General features: G+C 36.7%; 1 protein-coding gene across 3 annotated transcripts in view; it reads left to right on the forward strand.

The window, feature by feature from the left end:
- Positions 1 to 21133, forward strand: part of TAFA2 (TAFA chemokine like family member 2) — a 588983-nt gene that overhangs the window by 324466 nt on the left and 243384 nt on the right. The window contains exon 1 of one of the 3 annotated variants that reach the window (XM_082422924.1): positions 16380 to 18523. The exons of the other annotated variants lie outside the window; for them this stretch is intronic. The gene's annotated coding sequence lies outside the window, so the exon portion shown is untranslated. Of the gene's footprint in view, positions 1 to 16379; positions 18524 to 21133 lie in introns of those variants that run through there. 3 annotated transcript variants of the gene reach the window in all.

A 21133-nucleotide genomic window follows, 5' to 3' on the forward strand; every position in this document is an offset into this window, starting at 1 on the left:
GTATGGAATATTCCTTTGTCTCCTTCTTTGCCTGTGAACTTGTACTCTTTTACAAGGCCAAGTTCAAATGTGTATTGAGTTCTCTGATCCTTCAAGCTTAATGAATATCTCCTTCCTTTGTGCCATTATATTATTATTTTTGTACCTTTTAAAAAGTATTTACCACATTATGTCATACATGTTTTCTCTATTAGACTATGAGTTCATTGGTGATCAGGTATATGTCTTCATTTATTTTTCACTCAGTACCTAGTAGATCTTTCACTTGAGATGCTTATGGATACATGCCTCTTTTGTACTGCTGTCTTACACAATGTGTAAAATAAGATTTGGGCAAGCAGACCAGGTCCTATATTTTTAAAGTAGTCTAATAGCCACAAGCTAGGTAAGGATTCCCCTCTTTAGTCATTGAATGTCTCCAGATAGTCTGTGTTAAATTGTAGGTTTTCATATCCTTTGTATAGTCTCACTGATGGATAATAGACTCTGAAGTTAGGAATAAAGAAAGTTTAAAGTATATTTTTTGAAAGAGATCTTTTTTTAACCTTAAAATTGCTTAGTATATGAATATATATTTTTCCTTAACAATAAATGTATATTGTTCAGTCATAAAGCATTTATGGATTACTTATGGTAACATTGTTATGCTAGAAACACTAGGGCATACTAACATCATAAAGATGTTTCTTGACTTGAAGAGTTTCTAATTTATTTGGAAAGAAAAGGGAAAAAGAAATATGACTAACTAAATGTTTCCTATATGGTAATCACTTTTTTGTGTATTTTATGTACATAATTCCTGTTAGTACCTAAAATCACATTATTTCATTGATGAAGAAATGTGGCTCAAAGTGGTTCATGAACTCACTCAGGGTAACCTAGATATCATCTCTAGTAGATGTGGGAGTTCATAGGGATATGAATTCTAGGGCAAATTCCTTAACTTCTTTTTCTATCAGTTTCCTAATATAGTTAATTGAAATATTTATCCTCATACCAACTCGACTGAATATCATTGTTTCAGTAATTAACTAAGAAAATATGTGTGAAATGATTAGCACAGTGACTGGAACAGAGTGAGCTCTCAAAAACTGGAAGTTATTATAATTATTATGATGATTAAATCATACAACCTGTAAAAAAAAATAAACAAGCCAAGCAGACATAATCTCCAAACAAACACAAGAAGCTCAAAATGCTGAATGTAGGATTTTAAGCAATGACACTGAGATTGAGGCCCATGTTGTGTGTCTCATATTTTTGTACAGTGGTTTAAAATGAACAAGGAGCTTTAACGTGCATTGTCGAGGCATGTAAAATGTAGGGGGCTGAAGCACAAGCTTATTATACTATAATATGTGTGTAGAGTACTCTAGGAGCTCAAAGAAAGTGATGTTTGGCTTGGAGAATGGAGTGAGTTAGGGTAAGTTAATAATACTGACAGGGTTGTCATAGAAGTGCTGGTAGAGGGGTTATAGAAGATACACTGGGTAGGTAAAATAGCATGAGGAAAGGCCCAGAAATCAGAATAAGAAGTTGTATGTGGAAGAAGAAAATTAACACTGCCCAGCAGAAATGAAGGTTTTTAAAAATTTCATTTTCTAAATATCTAGCCATCTGTACAGCTACCTCAAAGAGCAGCTAGTGTTGGAAAGAGATAGGGAACATGTTTTCAGCATGTTTCAGTTGATAATATGTCTGTTAAGTGATGAATACCCACCGGACCAACGAGGAGATCTTAGTAAACAGTGGTTACTGTTTTATAACAAGATAAAACCATGACATTACTGGGCCAGGATCAAGATTGCAGAAATATGGGCCTGCAGACCTGTTTATGGGGTTTGTTGCTTGTGTGGATATCATATAGGGACTATTATCTTCTTCATTGGAGAATGGGTGACACTGGTGAATAGATTGTTTTCTCTTCATTCATATAATACTATACTCCATAAATCCTGACTGTAAGTGCATGTTAGTTTTCTTTCTTCTGATATTTTTTTCATTCCTCCTGCTACTATTTGTGATTACTTTTCTAGTTCTGAACTGAATGTTTGATATTCCAAAGGAGGACACTTTCTATGAACACTATTTTGAATGGTTCAAGGAGTTTGTTAAGCTTTCACTTCAATTTCCAGCACCTTGCATTATTATAGATTGAAAAAACAGTACCAGTCTGCCAGTGTTTCTTGTGTATGTGGGCTGCTGGACGTGTTTCATTCAAAATGATAGAAAGAACAATGGGGGCATAATATTTGATTTTTGGTTCTTTAGAATCAAAAGATTCTTTAGATTTGATTCTTTTTTTTTTTTAAACGTCCTTTACTTGAGAGCAAATAAACTTCATTTTTTAAAATTTGTTTATTTAATTTTATTTATTTTTGGCTGCACTGGGTCTTCGTCACTGCATGCGGGCCCTCTCCAGCTGCGGCGAGCAGGGACCACTCTTCGTTGCGGTGCGCGGGCCTATTGCTGTGGCCTCTCTTGTTGCAGAGCACGAGCTCCAGGCGCACGTGCCTCAGCAGTTGCGGCATGCGGGCTCAGTAGTTGTGGCGCACGGGCTCAGCCGCTTTGCGGCATGCGGGATCCTCCCGGATCAGGGCCCAAATCCGCGTCCCCTGCATTGGCAGGTGGACTCCCAACCACTGCGCCACCACGGAAGCCCCTCTTTTTTTTAAAAAAATAAATTTATTTATTTATTTTTAGCTGCACTGGGTCTTCGTTGCTGCGCGCGGGCTGTCTCTAGTTCCGGCGAGCGGGAGCTACTCTTTGTTGCGGTGTGCGGGCTTCTCATTCCGGTGGCTTCTCTTGTTGCGGAGCACAGGCTCTAGGCGTGCGGGCTTCAGTAGTTATGTGCAGGCTCAGTAGTTGTGGCTTGCAGGCTCTAGAGTGCAGGCTCAGTAGTTGTGGCGCACGGGCTTAGTTGCTCCTTGGCATGTGGGATCTTCCCGGACCAGGGATTGAGCCTGTGTCCCCTGCATTGGCAGGCAGATTCTTAACCACTGCGCTACCAGGGAAGTCTCCTAGATTTGATTCTTGAATCAAATCATTTCACTAAATACATAATAGATGGCTATTAGATTCTCTGTAACTTATCCTTTACATTTAAGTTACTGTATTTGAAAACTTTAAACTTCCTCTGGTATAGGACTTCTATGGGGCATGGTTATTCCCAGTTAATATGTTATTTCTTGGGAGCAAGTTAAGTCCTTGAGCTCTTCTTTGTAACCCCAATGAGCCTAGCACAGTCTTTATTTTTAGCAGGAGATTAATTAGTGTATCTTGATTGAATTAATTATTGTCTAGTTACCAAAAAGTACACATGCTGTTCTGAAAGCTTAACACAATAGAATATACACATAGAGAAAGATACACTCAAATATCACCTCCTCACTGAAGCCTGACCCACAAGAAATGATTAGGACCCTCTGTGATAGAGTCCCTCAGCACTTCTCACATTTAATTTGGAGCAACTTAAAATTTTGTTTGTAATAATAGATGCATTTTTGTACCCAGGACAACTTGGGTATTATTCTCCCATACATCTACTGCTCATTTTTAAACTTAACACAATAGAATATACACATAGAAGAAGATAGATATAGAGAAGCGTCTGCTTTATTGACTGGCAAAACATAAAGAATTTCATATTTGTTCTTGAAATCTCCCACTTTAGTGTTGTAAATGTGTCCACATAGTTTAAAACAAATGAGAAAGTAGAAAGTTAAAAGTTGTGTTAGCATAGCTGCAAATGAGAGCAAAATGGGCTCTCCTCCAAGCTCCCTTGAGACAGAATTATACCATGTAATGTGCATCTGCTCTCCTTGGATGCTACTGAGCTGAGCTCTTTGCCAATTTAATTCCATAAGTATTTATTGAACATTTAGTATATTCTCAGGCGTAACCTTGATGATGTGGATGATTTAAAAGATGATTAATACTAACTCACACCCCTTAGATTAAAAAAAATGACAAAAAAGTGTTGGCTAGGGTGAGGAGAAATTGGAACACTTATGCACTGTTGGTATGAGTGTAAAATGATACAGCTGCTATGGAAAACAGTATGGTGGTTTCTCAAAAAGCTGAAAATAGAATTACCATATGATCCAGCAATTACACTTCTTGGCATATATCCAGAAGAATTGAAAGCCGGGTCTTGAAATTTTGTACGCCCATATTCATAGCAACATTATTTGTAATAGCCAAAAGGTGGAAACAACCCAAGTGTCCACCCATGGATGAATAGATAAAATGTGGCATATACATATAATGGAACATGATTCAGCCTTAAAAAGGAAGGAAATGCTGACGTATGCTACAACATGGATGAACCTGGAGGACCTTATACTAAGTGAAGTAAGCCAGTCACAAGAAGAAGACATATACTGTGATTCCACTTAAATGAGGTATCTAGAATTGTCAAATTTATGGAGACAGAAAGTAGAAAGATAGTTTCCAGTGGTTGGGGGCAGAAGGGAATGGGAAGTTATTGTTTAATGGGTATAGAGTTTCAGTTTTGCAAGATAAAATGAGTTCTGGAGATTTGTTGTACAACAATGTGAATGTACTTAACACTACTGTACACTTTAAAATGATGAAGGTAAAAATTGTTTTGTATATTTGACAACCTTCCCTACACACACACACCCATCCCAATTAAGACACAGTTCCTGACTTTAAATGCTTTACAATCTCTTAGTGGTGATGAAGTGAATGAGGTTATACTTACTTGAGTGGAAAACTAAAGGATAAGGCGCTAGCTAGATATAGAGAAGAGAAGGAAAAATGGTAGAAGGCTCTGGGAGAGGCACGTAGAGAAACTAGATGCTAGGATGGCTGAAGGTCAGAGGATGTGCTAGGTAGACAGTGATATCAGATGAACCTGGAGAGGGAGGCAGCGTCCATATTTTTCAGGAATTTCTAAGCCATGTTACAGAATTTAGCCTTTAACCCAAAGACTGATGTTGACTGAATGCAACTGAATGTATCCCTGATTAGGTGTTTTAGGTGTTGCACAATTCCATGTAATTCTTAGCTTCCCAGACTTGGGGGCCACTGATCTGCTTGCGACCTCAGTCTCGTCCTCACTTCACAGTGCCATTTATGACTAGCTAAGGAGTAATAAGTAATTCCATGATGGTGTCCAAGTACTCTTAGAACTAGTCAATCCCTGGTAATTGGACTTCTTACTTGTTGCTCCTGAGATTCAGTCTCCTCCTGGACTCCAGTGTTCGTTTTTCCCCCCCAGTTTTATTGAGGTATAAATGACAAATAAAATGGTAAGATATTTAAAGTGTACAATGTGATGGTTTGATATACATTGTGAAAGGATTCCCTCTATTTACGTTTTTTTTTTTGGTGAGAACATTTCAGTTCCATTCTTTTAACAAATTTCATTTGTACAATACAGTGTTATCAACTGTAGTCACCATGTTATATGGTGGATCCTCAGGCCTTATTCATCTTCTAACTGAAAGTTTGTGCACATGTAAGTGATACCAGGTAGTAGTTGTCTCTCCCCCTGTCTGACTTAATTCACTTAGCATAATGTCCTCTGGGTTTATCCATTTTGTACCAAGTGACAGCATTTCTTTCTTTTTGAAGGCTGAATAATATTCCATTGTATGTTTATATACCACATTTTCTTTATTGATTCATTAGTGGACACTTAAGTTGTTTTCATACATTGGCTATTGTGAATAATGCTGCTATGAACATGAGAGTACTGATATCTCACTCAGATCTTGATTTCAATTCTTTTGGATATATATGTGGAAGTGGGGTAACTCTCTCATATGGTAGTTCTACTTTTAATTTCTCAATTAAAAGTATTTCTCCCATACTTTTTACCATAGTGGCTGCACCAATTTACATTCCCACCAACAGTGTACAAATGTTTTCTTTTCTCTGCATCCTCACACGCATTTGTTCTTTCTTTCTTTTGGGTAATAGCCATTCTAATAAGTATGAGGTGATAGCTCATTGTGGTTTTGCTTTGCCTTTCCTTGATGGTTAGTGATGTTGAACACCTTTTCATGTACCTGTTGGCCATTTGCATGTTGTCTTTGGAAAAATGTTTATTCAAGTCCTTTGTCCATTTTCAAATTAGATTATTTGATTTTTTTACTATTGAGTTGTATGAATTACTTCTTTATTTTGGATATTAACCCCTTATTGGATATGCGGTTTACAAATATTTTCTCCCATTCTGTACGGTGCCTTTTTACTTTGTTGATGGTTTCCTTTGCTGTGCAGAAGACTTTTAGTTTGATATAGTCTTGCTTGGACTCTAGTGTTTAAAATCAACTTTTGCCTTGCTCCCTGATTGAGTCCTTGCCTGGTTACCTGCCTAGGACATCACTTTCCTCCTAGGAGAGGGACCATTCTTGCCAGTTACCCTCTCCCGAGTGATTGCTTGCTTGTGTGGATTCTTAAGTATGACTTTTCCTCAAATATTCTGTTACTGTGCTCTGCTAACATTGTTATTTAACCTTTGAACCTCTATACTAACTTCTTGATGGGAACCTAAATATTATATAAAGCATTTTATTGTTCTAGAGGTACTATAATCTAGTGGAGAGGGTACAGATAACTTTCTAATTCAAATCAAACTGCACTGAGTGTTGTGAGAGTAGTGTAAATTAATAATTCTTTGGGCACATAAGAAAACTGTTCTTATGGGGGAGGATGGGGAGAAATTAGAGAAGGTTTCATATAGGAAGTGCAAATGTCATTTGGGTCCTGAAGTATGAATAGAATTTTGACATTAGGAGAAGAGAAGTGAGTAGAGAAAGAAAAATCTGGCAAAAAGAACAAAATGAGTAGTACCTAGCATTGTTCTGATACATAATTAGGGAGTCAAATATTTGTTTAGTGAATGGATGAGTGAATGAAGAAGAGTGTGGAATGAGGAAGGGGGAGTAATCAGAGATGACTCATTGTTGCTAACTTGGTAATGCCAAGACTCAGTGGAGAAGCGGCAGATTGGGGGGAGGGGGATGGTAGAGGAAGAGGGTTATTTAGCACGGGGTCTCCGAGAGGTTAAAGCATTCTGAGAGCTCAGCTTTAGCATAACTGAGCAACTCATGGAAGGGAGAAAAAAGACAGTGAGGGGGAGTTTTACAAAAATTTAGGTTAAAATGACAGTCTAAATTATGGTATTGGGAATATATAGTAAGGAAGGAATGATAAGATTTTCTAATAAAGAATTTTTATGAGTGTGTTATCTGAAGAAAAGAAATCTGAATATAGACTACATATAATGATTAAAAAAAAATTTAAAACCAAATAAGCTAGAAGAAAAATCTTAAGACTCAGGTCTCCATCCACTCATGACTGCATTTTTCAGAATTACAAGCATTTAATTATCTACTTTTCAGCTCCTCAGTGACTAAATAGAACACTGTTTAAGGAAAAGATAACCAGATCAACCTTATATGTATAAAATAAGAACTATTTCAGGGAGATAACTTACTCTACTTGAGTTATGTTTTGAATTAAGCTGTGAACCAGATACTTAAATTACTTTTCAGGAGTTTGGGTTAAAATATGAAGCTAAGCAGGAATTACTGGAAGTTCTATATTAAATGTAAAACACATGATCTTTAACAGTAAACAATGAATGAATGAAGAATGAATGTAGCATTTGGTGGGTTTTAATGTAAATCAATAAAAGTAGTGAAAGTATTGTTGTAATCAGCAAAGTTCAAATTATTGAATTCTAGTGAAAGAAAAAACCAGTAAGTAGCTAAGCTTTTTGTCATTAGAGGACTTAAGTATTCTGAAATTAAAATGGAGTTGAATGCTGTCTTCTGTTTGTGGAGAAAACACTGGACCTACTTATTTCAAGTAGGTAACAAGATAAAACCAAATAAATCTGGGGAATCTTTCTAATCAAAGCATTTTATGCTATAGAAGAGATTGAGACAAACATAGAAGGTGACCAGGACTTTATTTTTAAAACAAACAAAATAACTAGTCACATGGAGAACCTGAAATATACTGAATTACATGGCTGGAGAAGTAAAAAGACCAGCTCCGTAAACTTGGTGTCATAGGACCTGCTGTGTATCTCTACACTGCCATTCATTGCTTTTGTGACCTAATAAGTAGGAGGTCCTTATTCTCTTTAGAACATAATTTCTTAACCTGTAAAATGAGGGGGAGGAGGGTTTTCCCCACTGACATTAAAGTTATGTAAAAACACTATGGAATATAAGGTGTTATGTCAAGCTGAAAGCTCCCAGAAAACAGAAGTGAAGGTTTAACTCTAGAGTAAAATTTTGATTAGAAACCATATTATCTCATCAGCCAAGATGATCACGGTTTCATAGCATTAATATTGGACAGAGAATATATATCCAAGTAAAAATTATAGGCCCAAGTTGATAGCAAATACAGAAAGGAGCAAAGAAGAGTTCTGTTTTTTTTGTTTTCATCAGGTTGTACATGCTTATGAGATGTTGTAAATGTTTAGCAAGGCAAGTTTGAGATTGGAAGGTTTTTTTGGTTAAACAGGACTAAGTGGCTATAATTTAAAAAAAGCACAAGGATAATTTTTAAAATATCTGGAAATGTATAATTGACTGAATCATACAATTGATTATATAGGTAAACACTGATTTCTATAATTGGAGGATGCACTACTTCCGGTCATGTGGGTAACAGCAATGAGTATATGGGAGGGGGAACTAGAAGACCAGATTCCAGTCCTTGTACAATCACTCTCTGAGCTGTTCAGTCTATTTCTTCATCTGAGAAATGAGATTAATAATAAAGCATTTCTCACAGGGTAGTTGTGAAGATAAAATGAATCAATATAAATTTAGTGAACCATAAAACTCTATTCAGCAGACATATTTAGCACCAAAAATGTGCCCAGCAGTGTGTTAGTTATTGGAGATACAATGATAATTGGATGTAGCTTGTGTCCTTAAAGAATTCACAATATAATGGCTGGGCACCTTATTGTGCTGTCTTGTTGCCATTTAGAGATGTGTGCAGAGTGATTTTGTAGCACAGAGGAAGGAGCATTGAACCCAGAGATATTTTCTAGAGAAAGATATTGAAGATAGAATCATAGTATAAAACAACACACAGATTTTAGTTATTAAGATTTACACCCATAAAGTGGTGAATGATAAAGAAATTACCAAGTTATTTAAATATGAAATTTAAAATGTGAAATTAAAAATTAAAATATGAAATTAAAAATTAAATAAAACAAATCCAGCACACAAACCAGCCATGTTATTATTGGATAAAAAGTAATGCACTGAAACTTTTGATAAACTGTAAATTTATGAGATAATTCAAGGCTTTAAAGAAAAAGCAGAAATGCCTACTTCTGACTGAAGAAGAAATATGTAGATACCAAGTAATAATACATGAAATTTGTTTACTCAGTCCATATATTTATTAGATATCTCAGGATAGACATTCTGTTCTTCCACCTCCACACAAAGGCATAATGGTTGATGATAATATGATGGACATAATCCTAGGGTCAATTTCAGGGCCCATATTGTTGTTCTACTTTATTCCTACTAATAAAGCATATATCTGAGATGTATATTTATATTGAATAAAAGCAACTCATAGAATTAATAATAGAATTTGGTAAGTTAGCGAAATATACATCACATAGACAAAAGTAATCAATTTATTTTCTTTATTCTAGTAAGAGATACCTAGAAACACAACTTTTATAATAGTGACAAAATTGTAAAATACTTAGAAGTAAATTTATCCAGAGGAGTAGCAGACCTATGCAAACAAAATAATGACATATAATTAAAACCATAAAGCAAACTTTGAATAAAGGAATAAGCATATCATATTCTTAGATGGGTGAGGCATATAATGAAAATGTCAACTTTCCCCAAATTAACATATATATTTAATACAATTTCATCGGGAATCCCAACAGATTAATTTTTTTAACTGGATAAAATGATTTTATAGTTCATATGGAAGAGTAAATGGTTGAGAACAGTCAATAAAAATGTGAAAAAGAAGACTATGGAGGCATTTTTCATATCAGATAAAAGAGCTTGCTATAAGCCCTCTGTAATCAAATCATTATAAGAATAGATGAATGGATTAGTAAAAAAGAAGAGAAGAGTGAAAATGGTAAATATAAGGAATTAATATTCACAAACATGGTGGCTTCAGTTTCTTCTGGAAGAGAATAAAAATGGATCCCTTTCTTACGCCATATACAAAAATAAATTTCACACAGATTAAAATGTAAAAAGTTAAATGTATAAATGACTCAAAAAATATAGGGGTTAGGGAAAATTCCTTAACCAAGATGAATAACCTACTCATTATGTACAAAGAAAAAAGAAAAGTTTTATTTAATCACTTAAAAATTGAAAACCTATGTATGGAAAACAAAAAAAAAATTGATAAACACACAATAGACCTGGAAAATATATGTAGTCATGGTGATTAATATTTATATAATTAAGAAAATTTGCAAGACGAAGGTAAACAGCCCAAGAAAAATGGGAAAATATTATGAATATATGATTCACAGAAGAGCAAATACAAATGGTCAACAAACATATGAAAGGATGCTCAAATCTAAATGTAGAAAAGTGGAAATGAAAGTAAAAATGAGATATAACTTCATAAATATTAGAATAGCAAAATTTGAGAGAGACTAGTAATACAAATTATTGGTAGGGATATAGAAAAAAAGGTTATTCATATATTGCTGATGGAAATAGCCACTTCAGAGGTCGTTTGAAAAAAATTAGAATTGTAGTGTTGGGAATTTATACCATAGAAATAAAAGCACCTAAAAGCACCTACTTATAAGTAAATATTTATTAAGGCATTTTGTCCTGTTGAAAATCAGAAAATAAAGTACCCATCAGTAACATATATATATATATATATATATATATATATATATATATATATATATATGTATGTATGTATATATGTATGTATATATATATATGTATATATATGTATGTATGTATAGTTTGGAATACTATGCAGCCATTAAAAAGAAAATATTACTGTCATAACTTGGAGAGATTTCCATGAGATATTATTGTGTTAAGAAAAGAGAAGTTTAATAATATGGCTCATTTATGATAAAACAATGAAAGGCAAATTGTATATATGTATCTGTACATATATTTGTGTGCACATGTAAGTCTGTATAGGATTATGTGAGAAAATAAGAAAGAATACACACCTAGGTCGGCTGAGGATCAAGGGTGGGGTGCTGTTGTAGATGGAGGCTGGAGGAGATGGGTGAAGGGTAAGGGGATGTGGGAAGCTGAGTAAAAAGGGAAATGATAAAAAGAACACTGCCCTTCCCAAAAGTGTGAGCCACATTTATGCATTTATATGTGTGTATGTATGCATAATTAAAAGTGTTAGCAAACTAAAGAAGAAATTATCAAAATGTGAGTGAGAGAAATGGTACTCACAGGTAACTATGAATTTGCCTACATTTGCAAAAGAAGTCATTTATAAATTTTAATGTTTTATTTTTGTAACGAATTACTTGTGATCCATCTCAAAACTCAAGCCACAGTTAAGAATCACTATTCTGAAGCAGGGGTTTCCCATATTTTTCATCTCATAGCACATGTAGGAAATATTTGCTTGGAACACTGGGGCATTGGAGGAGGCTGTAGCTCAGACCAGATGTGCCAAGTGTCTCTGCGCTCCTGGAAGCCACGTGCTCTGCTGTCCAGGGGGAGAGATTATCTTTCAGAGAACCACAGAGTTAAGGTGTCGTTGTGGCTCTTCAGAATGCTGTGATTTCTATTTTAATAATCGATTACTTTCTATTTTACTTAACCAGGAATCCTATTGTTACATATGGATTATATTAGCTCATGCTAAGTTTTTAAAAACTGGGTTACAAATCTTTATATCCCATAGCCCAGATTTCTCCCCTGGGTAACATAGTCTCAAAACAAGCATTGCATGAATGCTGAAGAAAGAGATGTCTATGGTTCATTCATTCTTAATATTTAATTTTTCAAGAATTAACTTCTGAATTTTATCTTTCCAACTGAACTTAGAATTTTGCCAGGAACACTCTAATATAATAAGGGAATCATGTTTGCCAAATGTCTCAGCCAAGATTGCTTTCTACTTTTTTTTTTTTAATAAATTTATTTATTTAATTTATTTATTTTTGGCTGCGTTGGGTCTTCGTTGCTACGCGTGGGTTTTCTCTCGGTGAGGCGAGCAGGGGCTACTCTGCGTCGCAGTGCGCGGGCTTCTCATTGCGGTGGCTTCTTTTGTTGCGGAGCACGGGCTCTAGGCTCTCGGGCTTCAGTAGTTGTGGCTCGCAGGCTCTAGAGTGCAGGCTCAGTAGTTGTGGCGCACAGGCTTAGTTGTTCCATGGTGCTTTCCACTGTTAATTACAGAAAACCTGACTATACTGGTTTAATATTTCTCACATAACAGGAAGTCTGGAGGAAGCAGCCCAGAGTTGCATCAAAAGTTACATGTTTTCAACAATATCCTGGGCTCTTTCTTTCTGTTCCACCATCTTTAGCATGTGGCTTTCATCCCCATGGTCACAATTAGGATTCATTGTGTTCAGAAAGAAGTGGGAGAGGGAGGCAGTGCCTACATTTGAAAAGTAAAAACAGTCCCAAAACTTTCCAGTGGACTTTCTTTTATGTGTTGTTGTTCAGAACCATGTAACACGTCATACCCAGCAACAAGGGAGATTTAAACTTTTAGCTGAATACATGGTAACAAAGACTCTTTGACCAAACTTTAGTTAGGCTCCTCTGAGCCCTCTTCTTGACTAGTCCTCGACTTTGGCCCCCATCCTGTTTTCAGCCTGCCCAGCCCAGTGTCAGCAATAAATCCTGTTAAGTCATTTTAGTGAGAATTCCCCCACCCTTGATACTTGATCACATTCCTCATCCCCCCTCTTTGATGTACAAATCCTTGACTTGTCTTTAGCAAGAATCCTATTAGGTTAGTTTAGCAAGAGTCCTCTTATCTTTGATGTTTCCTCTCTATAATTTTTTATCCACTGGCCCCCTCAACTCTGTTCTTTGCCTATAAATCCCCAGCTGTCTTTGCTGTATTTGGAATTGAGTCCGATCTCTGTCTCCTGTTGCAATATCCCTATTACTATCGTCTTGGATAACCTCTTCCTTATTATTTGAACAAATGTCAGAATAATTTTTTCTTTAACAATGGCCACTCTGTACAGAAGAAGGATTCTGTTAGCTAAGAAGAGAAGAATGGATGTGGAGAAGCAACTAACAGTGCCTGCGATACCAAATGTCTTATTCTAAACACTAGTCATTTATTTATATTTGAGGAGCAAATGTGACGTGAAGTATAAATCCTTGTGAGTTTGGGACTTTTACATTTAACTTCCATCTCTGTCAGTGATATACCTGGGAATTCAGTAACATAAAGCTTATAAAACTTTCTACCTACATATTTTGCAGGAGTATTGTGAAGTTTAATTAGCTAATGGTTGTAAAATGATTTGAAGAAAGTTACTGAAAGTACATAATGCTTTGTTAGATAATGTGCGAGTAATTTCACAGAATCTGGGTAACTGTCAAGTAATTAAAGGCAAATGCACTGTAGATGCTGTTATGTGATTTCCATTAGTGCTCATCAGAGGTTGTCACACCCATTGAGGAAAGCAGATCTCATACTGTTCTGAAATGTTTTTTGAAAAATCCTTACTCCTCTTTTAAAATCACTTTCACCATCTGCTGGTAAAAGAATTGAGATGACTGCCTGTGAACTTAGCAATTAAATATGCTAATACAGTAGCTGGAGAAAATGTCACACCTGTTTTTAAAAAACAACAACAACAGACAAAACAAAATTTCACTACCACCCCCAAACCAAAAACACACCATCTGGTTTTCTGTGAAAACAAAACTTCAGATTCTTTTTTTTTTTTTTTTTATAGAGAAATAATTCTTTGCTCTTTATTTATTTATTTATTTATTTTTGGCTGTGTTGGGTCTTCGTTTCTGTGCGAGGGCTCTCTCTAGCCGCGGCAAGCGGGGACCACTCTTCATCGCGGTGCGCGGGCCTCTCACTATCGCAGCCTCTCTTGTTGCGGAGCACAGGCTCCAGACGCGCAGGCTCAGCAATTGTGGCTCACGGGCCTAGTTGCTCGGCGGCATGTGGGATCTTCCCAGACCAGGGCTCGAACCCGTGTCCCCTGCATTGGCAGGCGGACTCTCAACCACTGCGCCACCAGGGAAGCCCAAACTTCAGATTCTTAATAAAAAAACCCAACTACATTTTCAGGTATCATTATGTATACTGAAAATGTAGTCATTCTATCCCTCTTAATTTCTCAAAAAATTGGCATTTCAAGGCAAAGAGTCAGCAAACCAATATTACTGTGTGTTTTCCTTCCTCTTTTTGGATTTCAAGAAGATGGAGGAAGGGAAGAAACATGATTGTGAAAGAATTGTTTAATTTTACTTTGTCAGTGAAATCTTTAATGCACCTACAAAAGACACGTATTTGTCTCTATTGAAGACATATTAGTTGTTGAAAATGAGCATGTATAAATCCAATAAAGGGGTACATTGCTAAAGAATTCTTTACTTTATAAAAGAATCTACTGAGACAGAATGCAATAAAATGGAGTCCTTTGACCCTGACAGGGGTTCCTGAAAATCTTTAGCAAGTACAGGACAAAAACAATTTTAAAAAAAATCTAACTAGCTACCCTTCATAAATTAGTAGGCTACTAGAACCTAGCTTTCTGGTCATTGTTATTCATGTGTTAATGTCTGCCACTAAATCTCATGTTCTCATCTTAACAGAGAAATTGTGATTGAGACTAAATTAAAATATTTGTATATATTATTGAGCTATTTAAATTTTAAAATCACTAAAATTATATCATTAAATTTGGGACCTTATGAGGGCTTCCTGGCACCAGGAAAACTGATATAAATAAAATCAGCATATGTGCTTGCTTGATTCATGGTTCAGTCACCATATGTACTACTCCAATGTCCAGTGTGAGAACCATGCAACGCTGTAAATTAAGCAGTTTGTGAAATCAATGGATTTCCAATTTTGTAGTCCCTTCCAGAAAAACTCAACCCTCCTCTTCACTATATATTAAATTTAAAGTTAATTTGATACACATTTTGATTAAATTTAATCTTTCTAGAAACATCTATTGTATGAAGGTAAATATAGGGTAATATTGTACTTTGTTTTTTTGTCTAAATAATATAGTTAACATGTGTGCACAACCAATCTATGTTAATACTTTCTCTAAATTAAGCAATGACTATCAGCTAGTAAGGTCATAATCCAGATATTTTATTACTCTAATAATATGTGGAATTTAAGACACTATTTTTAGTAAAACTAATATTATTTCCAGGTACTGTAATCTACTACATCGAGACCCTCAATATAACCTTTACTGGAATGATGATGTGTATGTATTCAGGGAAGGTTATATTACCCTGGTACTTGTGAGCTTCTTAGAGCTATAAAATAAATGAAGACTTCAAGTTAATAAATCTTTTCTGTGGTTTAATGATTTCATGTAGGTCAACGAACCCTGAAATAAGGCTTGCTCCAGAAAAAAAATTCAAGTGGAAATATCTGTGTGGTAATGTAATAGCTAGAGATTTTTTTTTTTGTCCTAGTTTCTAATACTAAAAGTTGCCTAGCATCATTTATGTACACGAGTTTCCCTTTTTGCACCAAATTGAAATTACATTTAACACTGTAGTAAGTAGCTAAGCCAAAGAGAATTAAGCACCATTTGGACAGAGTTTTAGAAAGGTTGCTGATTATCTTCTCTGTCTACTTTCCTCACCAAAATCATATTGTCTTTTCAGCTCAATGCACCCCACCTATATATCTCCAAGCAGTAATACCAAAGGTATGTCTCCAAGCAGCATTACCAAAGGTATTTTGTGCATAGAGTTCCCCCACCAAAGGGGAATGCATGCTAATAGATGAGCTGGGTCAGAAGGAGAGACTAATGCCCCGAGGCCTGCTCTTCAGGGGTAAGGCTGGAGGAACAGGCAGCCACGGTCTCTTTGGTTTAGACACCTCACAGATGCTGGGAGGAACAGCTGGCCATGAGGATGTGCAATGGAACGGCGCATTCAGGCTGCTGTGGCCTTGGACCTTGGCAGACGTAGCTTTGGGGCCCCAGGGTTCTGGGCCAGAAGCCCTTGTGGCCGCTCTGGGGCTCTTCTGGCTCCTGGAAGGCTGTAGATTTTCAGTTTACGCATGCGCAGTTCACCCCCAGTTCTGGCCTTGGGCACTTCTTCTCCGGCTAAGCGTTCAGATCGCAGCCCTTTCACGCATCTGGCCTGTCCTCTGGGGCGAGGCCCCTCCGCACTGACTTTGATGTGGGGGTGAGGAGTGTTGAAGTGGGGGCATGGAGGAGGATTGGTGTGTGCATGAAAGGTGGTATGAGCCAGATGCTTTCCAGATGATTCTGTGAAGAGGGGCCTCTGGCCCCACCCACACACCCAGCTGTTTCTCGTCTGATGACTCCCCTGCTGGGCCCCTGTAATTTTGCAAGATCCTGGGAGATTGGGCTTCCTTTGGGAAGATTGATCACGGCTGCAGTGTTTCCACCTGATTAAGCGGTTTTCTGAGTTGTTTTTGATCCTCTGGGCGTCCCAACCTATCCTCTACCTGTTCTTTCATCAGGACCCAAAAAGGAAAAAGAAAAAAAAAATTTATAGGGTTAAAGTAGGATACACATAGGAAAAATATTGATTGACCATGGTCTAACCTATACTATAAATGAGATGCCTCTTGTTTTCTAAGCAATTAACTTGAATTTAGATTTATGTATTACAAACTCCAAATGCTACCTAAGTGGTATTCCACTCTCCCTTTCCACCTCACCAAAAAATAAAGTAAAATAAATGTTCTCTCTAGAATCTTGAGTGGACTTTTCAAAAACCCTTATTAGTTCCCATCAGTAGCTCTGCAGTTGCTTTAAATTCATACTTTACCTTCAGCGTCTTCGTTAAACTAATTTCTAAACCTTTATTTCTAAGTAAGTTCAGGTAATGGTAGATCTAAGAAAGTAGGACCTTTGTTAATGCTTTTCAAAAATGCTCATGTAGTGACTTATCAGTGAAATACCTATTTCTGTGACTGATTTTGTCACACTTTGTCCTCTCTGTGTCTCTGTGACATGACTTTCTGTGGTATTGAAACCACACAACTCAGACTGGGACTTGAACCCATTGTCTTTTAATTGAAATCACACACCTTGGCTCAGGACTTAATGAAGCTCAAATTCTTTATGTCTCATCGAAGAAAGGATCCAATGAGAGACAAAATGATAGGTAAGAAGTGGTTTATTTAGGGAGGTACACATTCCATAGACAGAATGCAGTCTATCTCAAAAGGCTAGAATGGCTCTAGGGCGTGGGGTCGTCTGGAAAGTGAGAGCCGACCCGTAATATGGGGTGGTTAGTTTTTATGGGCTGGGTAATTTCATAGGCTAATAAGTGGGATGATTATTCCAATTATTTCAGGGAAGGGGCAGGGATTTCCAGGATTTGGGCCACAGCCCATTTTTTGTCCTCTTATGGTCAGCCTTGGAACTGTCATGGCACTTGTGGGTGTGTCATTTAGCATATGCTAGTGAATTACAATTAGCATATATATGAGGCTCAAGGTCTACTGGAAGTCAAATCTTCTGCCATCTTGGACCTAGTTGGTTCTAACTAGTTTATGTCGTATCCTCAATGGCTATGTCATTCTTTTAAAGGTTGTGTCCTGCTCCTTTCCCTCCTGTTTCAGTACTACATTTGTCCAATCGTGCCCTCATGTTTTGCTGAGGAAGACACTGACGCAGGCTCCCCCAATATTACAGAAGTCATGAAGCTGTTGTATGCTGTGTGTTACTAACAAATAACTTACTAGCTGAAGTCACTGCTTATTAATCATACACATTTGTGTGTGTGTGTGTAGGCTAAAATCCCACAGAAATGTAGCAAATAAATAATGATGGAAGCTGTAAGAAATGTGAGTTTCTCAGTGAGTGATTGGCAGTAGTTATTAGTCTCAGGGAAAAGCTGAACATAGCTGCATTTCATTTGTTCTTATCCTACGGTGTAACTTCGTTGAAATTACACCTTTTCTGAGTTACTGTTACTCAACTATTTTCTTGACTTGAAAGCCAGTGCTAACTTGTACCTGTTTTCCAATGGATTAGCATTTTTTGCATTTAACTTCTTGTTACAAAGACCTATAATTCAACTGAAATAACCACCTGAAAAATACAGACTAGGTGGATGGTAGTAATACAAAGTTACAGGACTTTTTCTAAGGGGAGTGTCATTTTTTCTTTGGAAAGTGCAAACATACAATGCCTTTGCATAGTGCTTTCAGGTGGGGGCAATGGGTTCTCAGGACACTGGAGTAGCGAAATCTTTATTTAGTGTTTCTCTAACCTCCAGAAGAGCCTTATTGCTTCATGGAGAAATGATAAACATGAACAGGAGAAGGGCTGAAGAGACACTCTATAGTTTTGCTTTGGGTAAGTGTTTGTGCTTTATTATTGACTACTAAATTAAGTACAAATCTAGCTAGACTTGTCTTGTCTTATACTAGTCTCCTGGTTCTCTGTGTTCTAGCTAAACTTCTTCCCCCCAGCCCTCTCAGTATGCTCAATTCTTCCAATACGTGTAACTCTTCTTTGCCTTAGTTATACTGTGTCTTTAATATAGAACTTTCCTAGTACTATTTCCACTTGTCATAATTCTTTTTATCTTTCAAGGTCCATTTAAAATATCACCTCCTGTGTGAATACCTTTCTTATCTCCTTCATCAGATATGTTCTTTATCTCTCATTTGGACTTCTAAAATAATTTGTTTGTACTTCTCATGGAGGTTTATAGTCTACCTTATCTAGTCTTTATTTTTGTTCCTATCTCATTCCTTCCCATGGAATACTGTAAAATAATGAAAACAGAAGCCATGTATTAAATTTATTTAAGTACCCAACCAACAAGAATTTAAGGCCACTTAATTAAGCAGAAATTGTATATAGATCCATACGTAAAATAGCTCCAGAAGATTCATGTAATAGTAACCATTTTCTCAAAATTCACATTACTTAAGTAAAATTACTTGTGAAAGACATAACCTTGTGCCAGTCAGAATAAAATGACATATTTAAAAATTGGTCTTGGTTCTCTGGGCTATTTTAACAGATCATATTTTTCTATTTTTACAAAATATAAAGGAGGAGAAATGATCTAATAAAGTTCATCTTGGGTGCAAAACCAAAAACACTTGGCTTTTTTATGGCCACATAAATAATCAAATATATATAGAAACTTACTTAGGGAGTATGCCTGATTCTGGGACATGTAAATGATTTCTCTTAAACTATCATGTATCTCATAAATTCTCTGTAGCTTTAGATATACAATTTGTAAGGCAATGAAAAGAATACTAAAGATTAACAAATTAGGAAACTGTTACTGAACCAAACTTGGGTCTGCTTGCTCACGAGCACTAAAGCCAATCTACTGATTGTGGTGAAGGAAAGTGCAGCATTTATTATAAGGTGCTCTACAAAGAGTCTGGGACAGATATGATCAAAAAGCCCAAAGTCCCCATTGGGTTTCAGGAAAGCATTTTTAAAGGCCAGGTGAGGGAGGGAAGTCTCAGGGTATGTGGATTAGCTCATACACAATTCTCCAGCTGGTTGATGGTGAGGTAACAGGGCCCTGTCACAGGGGTTAACATTGGCAATCCTTAGGCTCCAGTAGGCCTGGGGGCTATATGCTCATGGTCGTTAAGCAGTTAAATTTGGTGGAGATTTTGGCATCTGTAAAACAACTCAGGAAATGTGCATCAGATACGATTATCTAGGTACTTCAGAAAGGAGCTAAAGCAGAGGATATGGGGGGAGGGGGTCTGTGCCAGGAAGGCCCCATAGGGTCTTGTTCCATTACAAAATCATGGTGTAGATAAATGAATATGTGAATGAAAAAATGTTGCCTGCCGTATCAGTGAACAAAGGATGTTGCAGCCATCAGGCCACTACAGCTGCCTCCCCTCACCCCCCACAGTGAGCCCTGAGGGAACTCAGGATGGGAAAGAACAGGATGCAGGCTCTAGATAGCTAAGGTGTATATCAAAGGAATGATGTCAGTGAGCCAGACTCTTCCATCTTTCCAAACATAGAAAAGTCTCATTAACTTGAGAGAGCTCATTAACTTGAGATGTCTGCTTGTCTTTAATTAACAGTAATCTTTTGATGTTCCAACTACCTGGTCTTTGCTGGAAAAACCCCTGTGTATGCTGGCTCCTCCCTAACCTCTTCAGACAAGTCCCTCAGGGCTATTCTGAGAGGCTGCCTCCCAGGCTTGAAGTCCTCAGAAAGTCTGAAAAATAAAACATAATTTTCAACTTTTAGGTTGCGCTGTTTTTTTTTTTTTTCAATCGACAAATATATGTATGTAGAAATATTCTGTAAATAGCAGAGTGTAAGTATTGTGTTTCTGAAAGCCTTTCTGTTTCCAGTGGGCTTGTCTTTGTCAGTTCTTGGAGTTTTTGGTTTGATCCCAGGAAGATAAGGATTTAGCAACTGGAAATCTAGGGAAGAATAAATTAATTTGAGTCAATTTAAAAAAAAAAGAGACTTAAGAAACTTGACCACAAGAACAAGGAATAAAAATATAAAACTGCAGAAAGGTACATGCAAAGCAAACTGAAGGTGGAAAAAAATGATATAAACCTTTAGTATTTAATATTTTTTATAGTCCCTTTTTTTTTTTTTTTCCACTGAACGTCTTCTTCATTATTACCTAATAGAGAAAAATGATTATCTAATGAAAGCACTGAAATCTAGATTGACAGCTTGGGCATTGTTGCCTTAGAGAGTCTGTGGTGGAAAATGGGCAGCACAGGTATCTGTCACGGCTCCATCTGTCTGCCTTCCTGTCAATCATCACCTAGATAGATGGTAGCATTTGCAGAGACTTGAGACTAGTCATGTGTGCACAAAGAAGGAAGTGGGAAAAAATGTGGCAGGAGAGCTGAGAAACATTTTCATTGTCAATCCATTTTCCTCACTACTCAGCCACCAGTAACACCAGGAAGAAGTCAAATTGCTACTCTGGGTTTGGCCTTCTTG

This window comes from Balaenoptera physalus (genome assembly GCF_965194825.1).
Source record: "Balaenoptera physalus genome assembly, chromosome: 13".
NCBI lineage: Eukaryota > Metazoa > Chordata > Mammalia > Artiodactyla > Balaenopteridae > Balaenoptera > Balaenoptera physalus.